The sequence below is a fragment of the Papilio polytes genome, unplaced genomic scaffold (genome assembly GCF_000836215.1).
Source record: "Papilio polytes unplaced genomic scaffold, Ppol_1.0 DF823731.1, whole genome shotgun sequence".
NCBI classification, from domain to species: Eukaryota; Metazoa; Arthropoda; class Insecta; order Lepidoptera; family Papilionidae; genus Papilio; species Papilio polytes.
Window position 1 is genome coordinate 5,650,938 of NW_013525473.1, and position 18,371 is coordinate 5,669,308.

Consider the following 18,371-nt stretch of genomic DNA (forward strand, 5'->3'; position numbering starts at 1 on the left):
TCAATTTTTGTTTTGAAAACACATTCACGATTGAATGTAGACGATTCTGTCCTCCATTCAGTTCCTTTGAATATTATTCAAATCGGATTATAATTCAATCGTATCTAAAATTACAATATTGATTCAGCTTTCAGTACGAAACCAAAAATTATACATTAACCACGTCACCTGATTATGTTCATACTAATATAATGAATATATTTGTACGTTTGTAACAAATAAAATCAAAAAATACAAGACCGATTTTAATAATACTTATATCAACGGAAAACTGTAATATCGCTGAGTACCATAGGCTATATTTATTAATAGATATTTTTTAAATATCACGCGGACGAAGACGCAAACAAAAGTTAGTCTACAATAATTTTTCATCGTTACTATTGTTATTCGTAATTTCTGTTTCGTTGTAAATTAGTTTAAATTCCACACTCATTTTCCCTACAGTGTAGTTTTATTGTATTAGGTGGCTCTCTTTTTTTTATAATATAAGGTGGCAAACGGCCACCTGAATCCACCGAAATGAAAAGCGAACGCTGCCCATAAATATCCGCAATTGCAGATGTGTTGCCAACCCTTGATTGACGGAGGAGGAGACGCACATAAAGAGGACATTTCCCCTTGCTATGCATCTCCTCCACAGTCAAATCCACTTCTCCTTCCCATCCTTTCCTCTTAAGAAAAAGGTGGAAAGGGAAAGGTACTAAAATTAGGCCTCCGGCACCAACTCATCAGACGAAACGAGAAATTGCTTCCATTTAACGCCTGTTTTCTGTGTGATCGTGGTATTACACCGGGCGAGCTGGCGATCTCTCCTAACCATTAAATGACAGCGTGGCAGTAAATTCCAATATCAATGATGTAACATTTAATTTACCTAAATCAACTTAACTACGCGAAGTTCATTTCAAACGCAGACTAAATATGCTGCAAATGCTAACTAGAAATGTTACCACCACATGTTGAAACTTCAGGTTGAAAACTTAATGCAAGACGATAGAACAAACATATCCGAATACGTTCAAATTTAATGCTTTCAGAACCGAATGTTAAAACAAAGTCCTGTATAAAGACCTGTTTGGATTTAATTACAAAAATAACAAGCAAAGTTAATCTATATTGTGTTAATCTATAGTAATATTGTAAACAGATTTGTATTTTTGTATGTATTGAAATTACTCAAGAACTACTGGACCGATTTCAAAAATTCTTGCACAATTAAAACTTATGTTATGACTGAGTAACAGAGGCAATGTTTTTACTATTTTTGTAATTCACGCGGACGAAGTCGCGAGCAACGGTTAGTTAAGTTCTGAATGCTCGCGAGTTCGTCCGCGTGAAATTAAAATATAGACTATGTTACTCACCGATAATGTGGCTTTTTTATGGTGATAGTATTTCCGAAATGGGCTCAGTAGTTTTTGAGTTATTTTAATATATGTAACAATACAAATCTTTCTTCTTTACAATAGTAGAAATAATAAAAATTTAAATCCAAAAAAATTGGTTTTTAAACGAAAATGACGAATGAAAGTGCTGTTTTCTCCTACTGTAGTATCAATTCAGAAGGAAGAAGGTGACTAGTAAAACGAGCCACAGCATCCACTATATCAGGAAAACCATTGTGATTATTGGTACATTTGCCTATAGGGAATTGAAATACAGTACTTTGTCGCGTACGTTGATAAAAGGGTCTATAAAGACATATATTAACTAACGTAGTGTTAACTGAGTACGCAGATGTAGCCTTGAATTATGAATAACAAGGACACCGACACACCTGAGACCTCGACTCCTTGTTTGCTCTACATTAGAGTTGAAACTTTATTTCATAGCTCATTCATTAAAAATTTTAAACAGTATTAAAGGTTTAATTTCTTCTTTTATTGTACTAATTTTTGTGATCCGTACGTGCAGAATCTATACTATTATAATAAAGCGTAAACACACACTTCTTTGTTGCCAATTGATAAGTTGACACATGTAAACGATAAAATATAATTTTCATAAATTTATGCGGATGAAGTCGCACGGGAACAGCTAGTATAAAATAAATGCAAGTACTTATGTGTTTTTCTAGATAATGCAATACATCTGTGCCAAATTTCATCGAAATCTGTTGCAACGTTTTGTTAATACATTCTAACAAATATCCAATTACGCGTATAAATTTTGGATCAATGTTTGTTAGAGTTTGTAGCCTAAACGTTTGAACGGATGTAGAAGAAATTTGGCATAAATGTAGAGGATAGTCACATAGGACACATAAACTACTTACTTTGGTGGTTATTGATTCCACGCGGACGGAGTGGAGTTGAAAACTAGTTTAAAAAAAAAGAATATCGTTAAAATTTCTATTGTCTTATAATTTATTGTGATGTATGAAAAAAAGTCTTGTGTTAAGATTATTTCGCACATTCTTTTATCGTAGATTTTGTATACCGACGTTCTTAAAATGACGGAGAAAATGTTTGGTAAACATTGACTCTGCTTATATCAAATCTCATAAGGTAAACAATAAAGAGGAAAAGCCAAGAATAATCTTAAATATCGAAGAACACAACTTTGTTCTTATATCTTGACAATTAACAAGACTGTCAGTATGTGACATCGAGAGTAAAAATACTTCGCGAACACGACGCATTTTTGTTGGTCATAACATAAATTCTATTTTCTAAATTTGTTTGACTGTCTGTTCGGAGTCCACGTTTGTTTTAGATAATATTTGAAATAGCTCGACCGGATTTGACTCTAGCTGATGTATGACATATTAAGGATTACTTTTTTTTATTAATGCTGTCGAATTCGTTGCCAGCTAGAGTACATAAAAATCGTCAGCAATAATGAATAATTCAATAAAACCTAAAATCAAATCAAATGTACCGAACCCAATAAGGGAAGTCCCTAAAAGGGACACATACGTAAATAACCCAGCTAATATTTTACGTGTGTCGCAAAGTACATGCAATAAAAAGGGTTCATATATTTTATATGCGTGTATCATATAAAAGCGTATACGTGCAAGGTAAATGTGTTTACATGGCGAGTGAGCCATGTCCAATATTGTGAGGTTTTTACTTACGTAAAAAACACTTGCTTTAATATTGTAAAGTAAAAACAGATTGTGAAGTTTATTCGTTTATTATTCTACGAGACATAAATTGGCGGTGATTTGTAATCGGAAGTAATCTATATCTATACTTCTATACTATTATAATAAAGCGTAAACACACACTTCTTTGTTGCCTAAGATGTCAGCAATTACAGCATATTTTGGAATCACTCTTTGTTTAATAAAAGCCTTACAGTTTCGTCACGCTTTAGGCTACATATTTTCACGCTTTTAAACTTAGGGGGTAAATATTTTGGATAAAAACCCTAATGTGGGAAAGAGATCATAAGTTGTTACCAACATTAAGGAAGCACGATTGTCGAGGTTTGTCATTTAATATTTGCTATTGATAATTTGACAAATGTAAACAACAAAATAAAGTTTTTATTATTTCCCGTGGATTAAGCGGCATGGGAACAATTATTTTTATATAAATTAACAAGAAATGTGCATATCAAGTCGTCCAAAATCAAGTTATCAATTCTCATTAAATTTATTAAGCAGGGAAAATGAATTTCGTTCGAAAGTTCACAATTTGACAGCGACATGATGGAGGTACTGAATTATTAAAAAGGTTACTTACCCATGGAAACTTGTGTTATATGCTGTTTTAGTTCTGTCTTTACTGTTTTAGTTCAATAAAGGATTTTTTTTTTTTTTATTTTATGCTCACGTTGTTTAAATCAATGAACGTGGCACTTAATAAGAGCTATTAAACTATATTATTTATTGCTCACCCAGTAATTAATGTACATTTTACCTTTTTTAATGGGTCCGCGTTTCGTGCTATGGATACCAAGGCTCGCATGAGAATTTTGGTTGGTAATAATTTTGAGAAATTTTAACGAGAGCGTGATTTTAACGCATAAAATTATATTTACTCTTATAATTAACAAAGAAAGCATTATTAAAAATATATTGTTAGTATATGGTTAAGTTATTTACTAGTATTGTTATATTACTTAAATACAAACCGTATATATTAATCACTTTCAATAAAAAATCTATTCCTAACTTCTAAACAGAGCGGTAGAAAAAACATCGTATAAAATACAAACTCAAAAGCTGAATACATCTTTTGTCCTTGCTATGTTTTTAGCGTTGGGAACTCGGATATATTGTTTCTCATAATAACATGAAGAGTGACAAAAACAGAAAGGACTCATGGAGGAATACATAATAACCTCCCCCACACCCCTCTTAAGGACGCACTCGCACGTTGTGGGGGAGTTAAATTTTAATTTCATCACTGAAAAGATACGGATGGACTGGACTAAATCACATTAAGAATTTTAAGGGCGTTGTAAAGGGACGGTAATTTAATTATGAATTTTTAACATTTGCCCGTTACCTTGTAAAACATTGGTTAAGATGTTTTTATGGCTTTACCGTAAACCTTTTTGTTGCAGCAAAAAGCTGACACCGGAATTATAATATATTTAAAATGCACCTTTGAAATTGCCATTTTTTTTTTCTATTGGACTTGCACAGCGAGCGATTTGTTTGAAGTGCTTTAGTAAGAAGGTTAGTTGCTCAGTGGAAACGGGTTCTTAAAACCCCTAGACAACATTAAAGATTGAGATACACCAAACTACTACATGGTTGGTTCTTATCAATAAAATTAACTAGTTAAAAATAACTAACAAAATAGTTCTTAGTAACAAAATAAACCGAAAAACAAATCTCGACATTAATTGTCTTACGATTATCGCAATGAACTTAATTTTATAAAGGTCATTAGCTTCTTAACTAACGTAAAGTAAACCAACAGTATGTAATTAAAGAGGGGCTTTTCGTGTAATGACAAGGCGCCGGGGTCTTCAAATTACGGTCCGTAATAGTTAACATGAAAGTGTTTTCGTATGTCCAATTAGGATAAAAATAACAAGAGTTACCGTGTCTGTTTTCCTAATTACTCTATGACATATTTTTTTATGAAACGCTGATAAGTCTCTAGCTAGCTCTTAATCTTTGATAATCATTTTACGCATTCTAAAAAAGTGTATCTAAAAATAGACCTAAAAGCCTATTAGGATAGTAGTACAGAGTTGAAATCTTGTTTGTAGGAAGATTGTTATTGCTTTGATGTATTGATGAGTTTTTCGTACTAATGTAAACAAGTATTTTAGAAAATCAGCTCAGAATTCACGTTACAGTTAAATTCATTCCAAATTGTACATTGTATAAGTTTCTTCGATACGTTTTAAAGATTTTTTTTTTCCAATAAACAAATGTATGCTGGATGCGGATCACTACAAAGTCGCGTGAAATTTAAAAAAAAAGTAAAAAAGTGCCTATGTTACGAATTGATGACGTATCTTTTTAACGGAGATTAAAAATGGCCCAGTAGTTTTTGAATTATTTCAATTCATAAAAAATGCAAATCTTTCCTCTTTATAATATTAGTATAGATTTACTCTGTTTACTCTGTAATAATATAAAATAGCACATTTATAACAAAACATTTCAATAAGTAAGAAGAAAATCATCTATTCCCAAAACCTTTTTCCCAAAAAGTATCCTTATATTTATTATCATTATAAAATAAATTATTAATTACCATTCATAATAGGTCGTGTAGAATTAAAAACCAAATAAAAAACGACCCTAAACCCGCCAAATTTAGGCCATGATAATGATAAAAGCTGTCAAATTTAGCCATTACCGTCTCCAACGTCCTTAACGATAGTCCGCGTTTTAACGCAAACCCTTGGGAGTGTCTTGGGCCTGAACGAGGGTAATGTTTATAGCTGCTATTGAGTATTTTAACCCTTTCGACCGAAACAACGGACACGGACTTTTGTTTTTAGATGCTACGCTACGTAGAATTTATTGTTATACCTGGATAGGTGATAAAATCGCATATCTCTATTAAATGTTTATTGTTAGTGGCATCATAAAACCTCTTACATTAATAAATGTTGCTACAGAATACTTATTAATAGTATAATAGAAATTACTTGCACATAAGCAAAGAAAGTAAAAATGACCCGAAATTTCACCGCGCGATTTTGAGCTAAACTATTTAACTACGTCGTAGTCTTTGACTCCAAAATCAACCAAAAAAATGGGACCCACCTGCAAGCATTACCTTTCGGATAAAAAAAGAATTATCAAAATCGGTCCACTAGCGGCGGAGTTATACCGTAACACACATAAAAAAATACATACAGACGAATTGAGTACCTATTTCTTTTGGTAAGTCGGTCAAAAAGTACTGGGCCGATTTTTAAAATTCTTCCACCATTAGAAATGTAATTTATTTGTCAGCAACATAGGATACATGTTGTATTATCTTTTATTTTCAGGCGGGCGAAGTCGCGAACAACAGCTAGTGATATGTATTTTTGTATCGAATAAACTCAAAAACTACTTGGGCGATTTCACTAAATCTCTCGCCATTAGAAAGCTACAATACCACCGAGTATCATGGTCTTTCTAGAATTATATTTTTCCGCGCGGACGAAGTCGCAAGAAAAAACAAATAAAGACCAAAAAACAGTCGAAGATCTGCTCTAATAATATAGAAAAAAAAAATGTATACTAATTGATACTGATCACATATAAAATGTTAGGTTAAATAAGCCCTTTTCATTATTTTAATTTTTGTAATAGGTCCAGTAGTTTTTGAGTTATTTCAATACATACAAAAATCCAAAAATCCACATGAGGAGGAAGTGTAGAGGAGTTTCGTAAAACGGGTCATTACATCTACTTGATGACCACTGAGAAGAGATGTTTAAATCTACAGCAACAATTTATCTAGATTCTTAGATTCGAAATAAGACAAGAATGAGTTGTACTCTGAAAACGACGAAGTAATTACCCGACTTAAGCTATCTCGGATAAGAACTGCAAACTGTGCACTTCTACAATAATTAGTTCCACGTTGGACATTTTAATAAAGCAACTTTGTCCTTAACTTGTAAATTAATAAAAGCAAGTCGGGTGAGTGGGAAGGAAAAAGAAACAATTAGTTTTACGGCAACTTTAAGTCTGAGATTAAAAACTAAAATTGTTCAGTAGCGATGCGGTGTGGTTGGCGAGTCGACGGAACTCAAATAGCAAATGTGAAAGGCTTTGTTAGTTACAAGTTATTGGTTTCTGTTACATTGTTATGCAATAATTACTCAAGAAAGTTTTAGTCAGTGAGACAGGAGGGTGCATTTTTCTCGTAAGTATTTTTAAAGGATTTTACATACCTACATCCCGAAGTAATAATGATTTTACTAATTTTGTACTAGCTGTTCTCTTGCGGCTTCACCCGCACGTAACTAAAAAAACTTGATTTTATTGGTTACATTTGTCAAATTGTCAATTACAAATGTCAAAATTACCCTTACCAGTACCTTGCTTCCTTAATGTTGGCAGCTTGTAGTTTATGGTCCCTTTCCGTGAAAATATATAGCCCAAAGCGTGTCGTAAGTGTAGGGCTTACTAAAGAAAGAAATATTCAAAAATATGCTGTGATTGCTGACATCCTACACCACGAAGTAGTGGGTGTTTACGCTTTATTATATTAATAGTATAAGTATGTAAAAGAAATAAATCTATTTAGTTCCTTAATAATATCTGTTTTAAATTCAATTTAGCATTTATAAATGAATACATTATGAGTAAAGGTGAAAAGTAGATCGAATTTTTCACACAATAAAAGCCTTGAAAGTAAAGGCGTGTAACGAATATTTCGTTTTTCTTTGTAATGCAATTTGTTGTTAGACTAGTAAATGAGATGTTATGTCAAATTGTCAGGTTACCTTTTAACCTGAATAAATATACTAAAGTAATGAAATTGCAGTATACATGTTTGTTGGAATCAGAAATAAAATTGGTAGAATTTATTATTAAATATTGATAGATTTACTTATTTGTCTTAGAAGTATTATTCAAAACAAATCTTAGTTTAATTAAACCAACTATTTCGCCTCACAAGAGATAAAATCAAATTTAGAGAACTGACCGCCAACCTTCTGTAGTCGGAGAGGCACCTTAAGAAGAATATTAATTTAAAATTCACCAATTTTTCTCTTAAGCATCTTATTAAAGTATTTTATACTTGTAAACTAATTGAAAGTGAAGAAGAGGTGTTCTTCAAAACTCTGGTTTAATTTTTTTTCATTACTAGCTTTCGTCCGCGACTCCGTCCGTGTGGAATTAAAAAAAAAAAAAAAACAAAAACTATGTAGCCTATGTGTTCTTCCAGACTATCCTCTATATCCATACCAAATTCCATCGGAATCCGTTCAGACGTGTAGGCTACTAACTCTAACAAACATCCATCCATCCATCAATCCATCTTAACTTTTGCATTTATAATATTAATAATAGTATGATAATATCTTAGATTAATAGTTTTACTGCAACGTTTAGAAGAATTTGGTTATGTTGAAATTTTATAGTTTAAAATATTTGAGTTATGGAGAGAGCATACTAAAATATTATACTTTAAAACTGTGAATATTAAATGACAGGACTTGACAAGCTTTACTCTGTCGAACAAAAAGTTCAACAGTTATTTGCTTCTATGAACATTTTTAAGTCAGTATATGTACGGTAAATGGAACCAAACATTTTGTATAACGGTGGATAATTGCTTAGTCCTTTTTTCTATAGTCAAAGTTTTAATACAATTTCATTACGAGAATTTAAGGATTGAAAAACTTTTAATACGACGATCTAGCATGAAGAATCCATTACTGTACTCATATGAACTTTATAAATACGTGTAAAGGTTTATTAACGTTTGTTATACGAACTTTTGTTGTAGGCGGACAAAAGGTTTCAAATTAATGGAACAGAATATTTAGAATTCAATTTACTTATAAGCCGGTAAAGTTATATTGGATTTATTTTATTATAAACTGTTTTAGGATTCACATTATTATGTTTTAGATTACTAAACCATATGTTTGGAATATTCCGATCTTTAGATTGGTTAATTAAACATACCGGAAAAGTATTAAATAAAACATCACGAGCAAACTAATAATATTCAATCTTGTCACAGTGACCACAAATGATATTTGTGATCAGTATTCATCACCATCACCATCTAACTATACGTCACTGAGGAGTTCGGAGCCTACCCTAAATTAGGGGGACTAGTGGACCCACACTGCACAGCGGGTTGACTTCACACATATCTTTGAATATCTTCGCCGATATGTGCATCACGATGTTTTCCTTCACCGTAAGAACGTCGGGTCAATTACGTACATATGAAATTCGCAGATCATATTTGTACATGGCGGAATTCGAACCTGTAGATTACAACTCAAGTGCTTAAACCACTGAACCAACGGCGCTGATACAATCAGTAAATTTTACTAACATTGTAGGGAAATTTGGATGCATGGATGTTTGTTACAATTTGCCACTTAATCTGCTGAATAGATCTCAATGACATTTGACATTGAAGAGCATAGTCTGGAAGAACATATAGGCTACTTTTTTGTTTTAATTTAAAGCAGACGGAGACGGGTAAACTTAGTAATGTCATAAATCCTCAACCACTGGATCGTGATTAAGTTCGAAACTTAGTCGCTCGGTTTCCACTGCACACATTGTTATAATCCGAGCTTCAAACTGCGAACTTCTACTAAAACTGTCCCTACACTGGAGTTTGTTTCTAAAGCAAATATTTTCATCTACTTCTTATATGTCAATATGAAGTATTTAATCAAAATTAACATTTGAGTACATTTGTATGTGATTTAATGTATTAGTGTAAAATTATTAGATTAACAACTATATACGGATTTATTAGTTAATTTATTATTTTACTAGCTATTTCCATGCGACTTCATCCGCGTACAATTATAAAAATTTCATTTTATTGTTCACATTTGTCAAATTATCAATTGCAAATGTCAAAATGACATGACATTATGTCAAACCATGGCAACTTTGCTTCCTTAATGTTGGTAACAACTTATGGTCTCTTTCCCATTAGGGTTTTTATTTAAGATATTTACCGATAAGTTTAACGTCGTGAAAATCTATAGCCTAAAGTCTGACGTAAGTGTAGGGCTTTTTATTAAAAAGAGTTATTCCAAAATAAGCTACGACTGCTGACATCTTAGGCAACAAAAAAGTGTGTTTACGCTTTATTATATTTGTATAGATTTATCACGTCTCACTAATGGTATACTCGTAAATAAGAAAGTTTGGATGTTTTTATCACTTATAACGACTGAATGGATCTGTATGTTTGTAATAGGAGTAAAAAACAATTGAATCTCAAGTATTAAATTCAGAAATTATTAACGGTATTCAAAAGGCGATATAAAAACAATTTTACTTCTATTCACTAGTGTTTAAATATAAAATAAAGTTTGTTCTATATAACGTAGTTAACTTCCATCAAGTAATCAATACCTAACGTTATAAAACTTCAACCATACTTATGTTATAAATGCTAGATTCGATAGATGGAGGTTTGTTAGAGTTTGACGCCTAAACGGTCAACGGATTTCGATGAAATTTGATTATGTAAAGGGTAGTCTGGAAGAATACATAGGCTAGTTTAATCCCACGCCTAGTTATAAAAATATAGACTCCAGCAATTCCTTTTGAATTCTCATAATATAGCAATATTTGTCGCTTGCTGACAAAGTAATGTTATAGACATTGGTTATTATATTACGAGGGTCGTACAACAAATATGATGAAAGGTCTAAACCACTTACTTGTAATGTAATTTACAAAGTGTATTGATATAATAAAAATATTGAAGCGATTTTATTACATGTACTAGCTTTCGCCCGCGACTCCGTCTGCGTGGAATTAAAAAAATAAAAACTGAGTATTCTATGTGTTTTTCCAGACTATCCTCTACGTCTATGACAAATTTCATCGAAATCCGTTCAGCCGTTTAGGCTACAAACTCTAACAAACATCCATCCATCCATCCAATCCATCTAAACTTTCACATTTATAATATTAGTAAGAAGTAAGATTAGTATGAAGTATGATTACAAGCCTTTACTTTTACTTCACTGTTATAATTCAATGTTTCGAAAACCATAAATATTTTTTTCTAAATACTAAGTGAACCATGCATTGTAACAAAATTGACGTCTAAATGATAACACGATACGTAAATAAAGACCTTTTTTTGCTTAAAGCTTTATTGGCAACTTTATATAACAGTCTCCTGATCATGAATTTGTAAACTTATAATTGATTATCTAATTGTAAATCTGATAGTATAGATTATCATGCTAATATTATAAATGCAAAATTTTAGATGGATGGATGTTTGTTGGAGTTTGTAGCCTAAACGGCTGAACGAATTTCGATGAGATTTGGTACAGATGTAGAGGACAGTCTAGAAGAACACATAGGCTACTTACGTTTTTTTAATTCCCCGCGGACGGAGTCGCGGGCGTAAGCTAGTTTAATTATAAATATAGCAAAATCAGATATAATTAAAAAATCATTCAAATGTATTCAGTAAATAAGGTATAAATAACGAACATACAATCATTTATTTGTGCCAAGAAACACAAAATAGAAGACCTGTGTTGAATATCCTTTCACTTTTATTTAGATTATATCCCGTAAATGTAACACGAATAAAAGAAATATTTTCTACCCAATATTGGTATTAGTAACAAAGAAAATGTTTTCAATGCCATTAAGATTGGAATGTTCCACAAAACATTTCCCTCTCCCCATTACGTTCCTCAGACGTACTGAGGTCGAGCAAAAGCCGAACTCTAGTTATTGTTGCCATAATTTGATTCTAAACAAACTTTATCATTGAATTTCTGATTCTCGTCACTGGGAGATGGAATTATTTGTAATATTATTTGTATACATTTTTGATTTATTCTCTCTATATATCATTAAGTAGCAAATATTAAGGACGTACGACGCACAAAACCCGTGCAAAATCTAATTAAAAAACATAGGAAGTAGTCTTCTTATCCTTCCAGACTATATATTACTGTGTCTAATTTCATAGACATCTGTTAAGACGTTTCGAAGATACGTAGTTAGTAACATCCATCCATTCCTTTCTACCTATGCCATAATAAAGCGTAAACACACACTTCTTTGTTGCCTAAGATGTCAGCAATTACAGCATGTTTTTGAATAATTCTTTTTTTATAAAAAGTCCTACACTTACGTCACGCTTTAGGCTATATATTTTCACGCCATTAAACTTAGGGGGTAAATATTTTGGATAAAAACCCTAATTTGGGAAAGAGACCATAAGTTGCTGCCAACATCAAGGAAGCAAAACTTCCAAGGTTTATCATGACATGTTTTTTTTTACAATTTCATGCGGATGAAGCCGCACGGGAACAGCTATTTTATAATATTAGTGAATTTGGGCCTACGACTCTGTTATGCTAATCATACACTTCCTCTCCATCTCTGCAAAAACATTGTCTCTTTTTTTCTCAAAGTGAGTAAGGGAGATATCAATACGTTTCTATTCATGTATTTCGACAGTGAAACCCGTAATGTATGAACACCCACATGTTCTCATTATTTAAATAACAATGTAGTTAGGGTTCGAAATATCTGTCTCACAAAACACAGCCCACTCGCCCGGTTTACTGAGAAAGGACGGCCTTCGAAATTGGCCAGTGAAGGCGATTATTAACAAGAATCTTCCAATCATATTAATAGTAGCCTTTATATAAAAAAGAAGATCAAAGATTCTGCTTAGAAAATAGGATTTTTTAAGGGTATTTCTTAGTCAAAAACGTAGAAAGTAAGTAAGGGTATTTACTCGAATTTAAGGAATGGAAGCAAAGTTGGGAAGAAATATATAAAGTCTAAAAATTTCAGCTGAAATACACAGAATTGTACGTGTTAAAGGAATACGTTATCAGTTAATTTTGTATTAATAATTTTACGTAAAACGTAAAATTTATACACGAATGCAAAAACAATACTAAGTGCGTAATAAATTAAATTAAAAAGTTGGTTATACCTATCAAGTTTTTTAAGATGCAAGTTGATTTACTAAAAATATTCAACATGTGTTAAAATAATTAATATTACCACATAACTTTTAAATAAGTAACTATGTTTTAAAAGGGATCGTCGGATTAAAACCTTATTTTACTATTCGAAAAATATTTCTGCCTTATTTAAAAATACTTACATATAATTCCATGTGTATTCTACGGTGTTACATCCGTATTTCTCCAAAAAAAAGTTCCAACATATATCACTAAATGAACATAAGCACGTCTCCACGCACTCGCGTAAGTGTAACGTCCGCTCGGCGCGACGACTCGGCGGCGAATGGCGTTCAGGTGCGAAGTGCGAGCGTGGTGCTTGACTGATATTCAGGGGACTGAATTTCAGCCAGTGTCATGCAATAGGACCTCCATAAATGTCAACTTGTGTTGAACTAAACAGTGTTGAATAAAACAGTTTAAAAAAAGAAATTTTTCTAGCATAACATTTTGAAGTACTGACATTTTATTACTGCTTCAATATTTCATGTTACGGTTTGTTATTTTTATTATTAGTATTTTAATGATACACTTCTTGATGAAGTAAATATTTATAGCAAAAAATAACAATTCTATTTTTATGTACACTTTTTCCAGGTCGTTTACTCTACAGCCTACGATGTTTTATAAATATTTTTTCTGTATCACTGAAGTTAAAAATGCCCACTTGTTGTTGGAAATGAAAAGATTAAACCCTATACAGATTATAAAATTAGGTTATGTTGTGTGGCTCTAGTTTTTACTAAATAATCACAGATAATTAAAAATAATCAATTAGAACCATAATTAAATTATTTAAACTTTCGTGAGATATTTTATAATTAATTATTTACGGCTTACTCACGTATACTTTTCTTTTACCGGTGACGGCACCGACCAGTTTCAGACCCTGCGGGGGTCCTTCTTCAACTGAAAATATTAGCCTAACAAACCGTAACTCGACGAGGATAAATAGAACGAACTCATTGAAATTGGGTATTTTGCTTTTGCACTATTAATTCATAAACACGTAATAAGGAATTTCTCAGGAGGGTAAAAAACAAATGACTGATCACTCATATTCTGCAAATACATGTTAACTATGAGTAAAGCGATGTGATTCTCTCGTACATTCTCGTGTGGGAGCAATCAACGTTTAATCAAGGGATTAATCTCAAGGTGATTCATGTGATATAAAGTCTTGATAGAGTGGAAGTTGAGTGATTACCTGCGCAACCAATCGGAAGCTGTCTAGTTTATTGAAAGCTCACGTTACCTATCAGACAAAAGCTATACTTACCCTTGATTGCTTGGTTATGCTTTTTTAATTTCTTATCGTGAAATTTGTTTTTGAATACGGAATAATTCTAATAGTTAAGATTTGTAAGTTTTAAAGTCGCTTATGGTTTGAAGTAAGAGCAAATATTTTATGTTAAACTAGCTGTTTCCGTGCAACTTCATTCGCATAAAATTATGAAAAACTTTATTCCCTTGTTTACATTTGCCAAATTATCAATAGCAAATGTCAAAATGTCACGACATGACAAACCTTGGCAGTCTTGCTTCCTTGATTTTGGCAGCAACTTATGGTCTCTTTTCCACATTAGAATTTTTATCCAAAATATTTACCTCCTAAGTTTAATAGCGTGAAAATACATAGCCTAAAGCGTGACGGAAGTGTACGGCTTTTTATTAAAAAAATAATTATTCAATAACATGCTGTAATTTCTGACATCTTAGGCAACAAAAATGTGTATGTATACGCTTTATTATAATAGTATAAATATAATTATAATGTCTGAAATTCACATTATCGTTGCATGGCTTGTAGTTCAACTTCACCTTTCAAGATTATTTATATTGATTTTTATTATAAAAACCTGAACCTTTAAGATTTGATGAAAAGTATTCGAGTGCTACATCTGAATGCAAAAGCTCTATCTAAAGCAATAAAAAGGAATATTATGCAACGTTATACGGCGCGAAATGTATGTTAACCTTTTATATTTCCGTTCTTTATCCAGCTTTGATGGAACTCAAGGCGGTAAATTTATACTACTTGTATCGCCAAAGAGAGTTAAAGAAATTGAAATGTTAATAAACTTTGCATAGTAAATTTGTAAATAATCATATTTATAATATACTGGTTATTAGGATTTAAACAAATAGTTTTTTGAATTGTATTAAATATTTTTATGTTGTAGATTTATTATTCATTTCTTACGCATATCTGAAGTATTGTTTTGTTAATGTTTTTTTGTTTAAATGTTGATCTTTTATTTATTTCAATGAATTTGGTCCGATAACCCTTCGTTGATTTTAAATTGACTTAAATCGTAGTTCTCGGAGTAAAAAATACGCGTTAACTCAAAATTTGTTTCAGAAAGACCTTCGGAAGTGTATACGTAGAATAGATACATGATAGTTATTTAGTTTTTTTTATACATAACAATAATATACGAAGAAATATTCTAAAACAATGTAGGTCAGTTCATAATAAATGTGTGCACGTAATATTGTTTACGTTCCGGTCAGAACGGCCGCGCCACACAAAACACCATTTTCATTTTACATGCGGATCTTAGCAAATTAATCTTGTTACCCTTTTACATTTTAGATAAGTCGAATTAATGTGTTAGTTACATACAGTTATTTATTACTGTAGAAGAACATAAATTAAAGGCGTTTAAATTGTGGACAATTTAAGTTTTTAATAACGAATATTTTGACCATTTTAGTATACATTACAACGTAAAAAGGGTGGTCTAAATTATCGAATAATTTTTAGATCTACTCACCCCTCGGCGGCCATCCTCAAGTGTGACTGCAAAGGTCTCGGGATGCTTCTGTACTTACTTTCTGCAAGATCCCAGAGGAAAGCTCTCAAATATTTGGCAATACAGCGGTGTTCGGATTTACTTATTTGGTGATTAGAATCCGCGACCTAACTACCACAAAATCGAGGCGACCTTTTCGTCGCAAAGAGACAATCCAACTGCGTGAAAAATGAGCACATACTCCAAGATCTAGGACCTAGTATAGTACAGATACAAAGCAAAAAAATTTCAAACCTCAGTATATAAAAGCACTAATTTAACATTTAATTAACATTGTAACCCAAATCTAAAGTCCGGCATTACATAAATTGAAATCGGCTCGAAACAAATAACTAAGGTGAATTTCGAAAGGTTTTCTTAGTAAAGAGGCAGCCGTTAGTTGTTAACCCTGTGTTTATTGTGTGATAATCAATTCGGTCACGCGACAATTTCCAGTCGACGAACACACAACTCGATAGCAAGTCACGCTTGAGGGGACTTACATTTTTGATAGAGTTATTGTTTGTTTCCCTTTTATTATACGTAGCGTTATGGAATAATCAATTTCCCCGTATGCAGTATTTTCTGTGGACTTAGATAAATATAGAAATGTTTCCCAAGAATATCAGAACATCTGAGCACATATTGAGTAGTAAATTTTATAACTCACTCTTCGGTACAGTCAGCTACATGTGTAAAGATTTATAAAACTTCCAAAACTACGCATGTCCATTCCCATGTTTTCAACTATGAATATATGTTATTGACCAATATTATGTATGTTTAAAACCAACACAACTTTGTAAAGTTTAGTAATGGTATACTTGTTTGTGCAGCTGACTGTACATAAATTAGAGTAATCAAAAGGTTTTCATTCATGAATGAAGTTTTATTAAAATACAAAAGATTAAATAATGTATTAAAAATTATACTTTCAATTAACATCTAAAATATAAATAGCTCGAGAATAATTTTAATTTTTACCCAAAAATTGTTGAAATAAAGATATCAATCCTAATATTTTTCCAAAGTAAGAAACTTTATAAACTTAAACAATAACCGAAACAAGCTTAGTTTTTGACTGACTTCCCAAAAGAAGGAGGTACTCAATTCGTCTGTATGTTTTTTTATCCATAAACAGTTTACGTGGCGATTGCTCGGAACAATAGCCTAGTAAAGTATTTTATTTTATCCCTCGAAACCAATGCGTATAAAAATAATTTGTTGACGGCCTTCAAACGTATTGTATTATATCAATCCAAGTGTTTTTTAAGAATTTATTACGTTTCAGAGTACATTATGGTTATAATTTAAATCAAATAAGACTTTGATTATTCAAACAACAGTGAAAAGGTACTTCTTTTTTTTTAAATAATACATCTTTAATAATCAACAAAAAAGAACTATTAAACACCCTCTGATTTTTACAAACAGAGGAGACCGTTCTATAAATTAAGATTTTAAATTATATCTTAACTTATCATCTCCGGAAGATTATAATTGCTAATATCACAAAATTTAATTACATTAACAAATTCAGACAGATAGCGAGCGTAAAACGCTGTTAACAATTGTATAAAAAGGTCACGGTGCGTTAACATAACATCGTTCTTCCACCTCACTGCTTTTTATTTCGTAATTTTCTTTTCAAAATGACCTGAACTCGACTCCAACCCCCTCCCCCGAAGCTCCGGCCCCTCATTAACAATGTGCCGCCGTACGTTCAGCACTTCCGGTACCACAAATTTAACATCCGGTTCCTTCTTTAACAGGTATTTGAGGTCACATTTTTGAGGAGTCCAATTTATTTTTCTTATAATTTTCATACCGCGGTATTTCTTTAATGCGAATTATGAAAATTCTATACGATTTGCCTTGATGTTTGAATAATGAATGTTGATGTTATACAATTGACAACCTTATTGCGAAGAATTAAGAGTACTATTCCAATACTAGAAACGTATATAACTCGAACATCAACCACTATGTTTTTTTAAGATACGAGTTACCTCGAATATATCTACACTATAAGTTTTTTTTTCCTTTCTTTTTACTAACAACCGACGTTTCGTATTTTGAAGCATTCCGTCCTTTAATTTTAAAGTTTCGGGCATACTTTTTCTTTCTCACCGCTCCATCACCTTTGTACAATACGGTCTTTACATTCCCAGCGTAAGGGCAGCTGTACACGGACGACTTAAAAGTCTCGAAGAAATGTCGATAGCATCGCCGATAAAAACCGTTTCAACTGCTTGAAACTGCTGTTGTTGTCTGCTTGCCATCCGTGTACAGTAACCTTAAGGGCTTCAACCGCGAAAGAGACCATAAACTTTGATTAGATTTTGTAACGCGCTGCGGCAACGCACATTAGAATGCGTGAATCGCGGCCGCCACCAAATTGAATTTTCTAGGTCATCGCTCCAGATTTTGCGCTACTCTAAAATTATGCATAGCCGTAGCAAAAGGGATTTTCTCTACATTTGT

At 32.1% G+C, this 18,371-nt stretch overlaps 1 protein-coding gene across 2 annotated transcripts in view; it reads right to left on the reverse strand.

Moving 5' to 3' along the window:
* LOC106103595 (acid sphingomyelinase-like phosphodiesterase 3a) overlaps positions 1-15,916 on the reverse strand; it is a 24,143-nt gene extending 8,227 nt beyond the window's left edge. The window contains exon 1 of one of the 2 annotated variants that reach the window (XM_013283378.1): positions 15,870-15,916. The gene's annotated coding sequence lies outside the window, so the exon portion shown is untranslated. Of the gene's footprint in view, positions 1-13,235; positions 13,360-15,869 lie in introns of those variants that run through there. The other variant, XM_013283377.1, reaches the window with a different exon arrangement.
* Between the last annotated feature and the right edge of the window lie 2,455 nt (positions 15,917-18,371).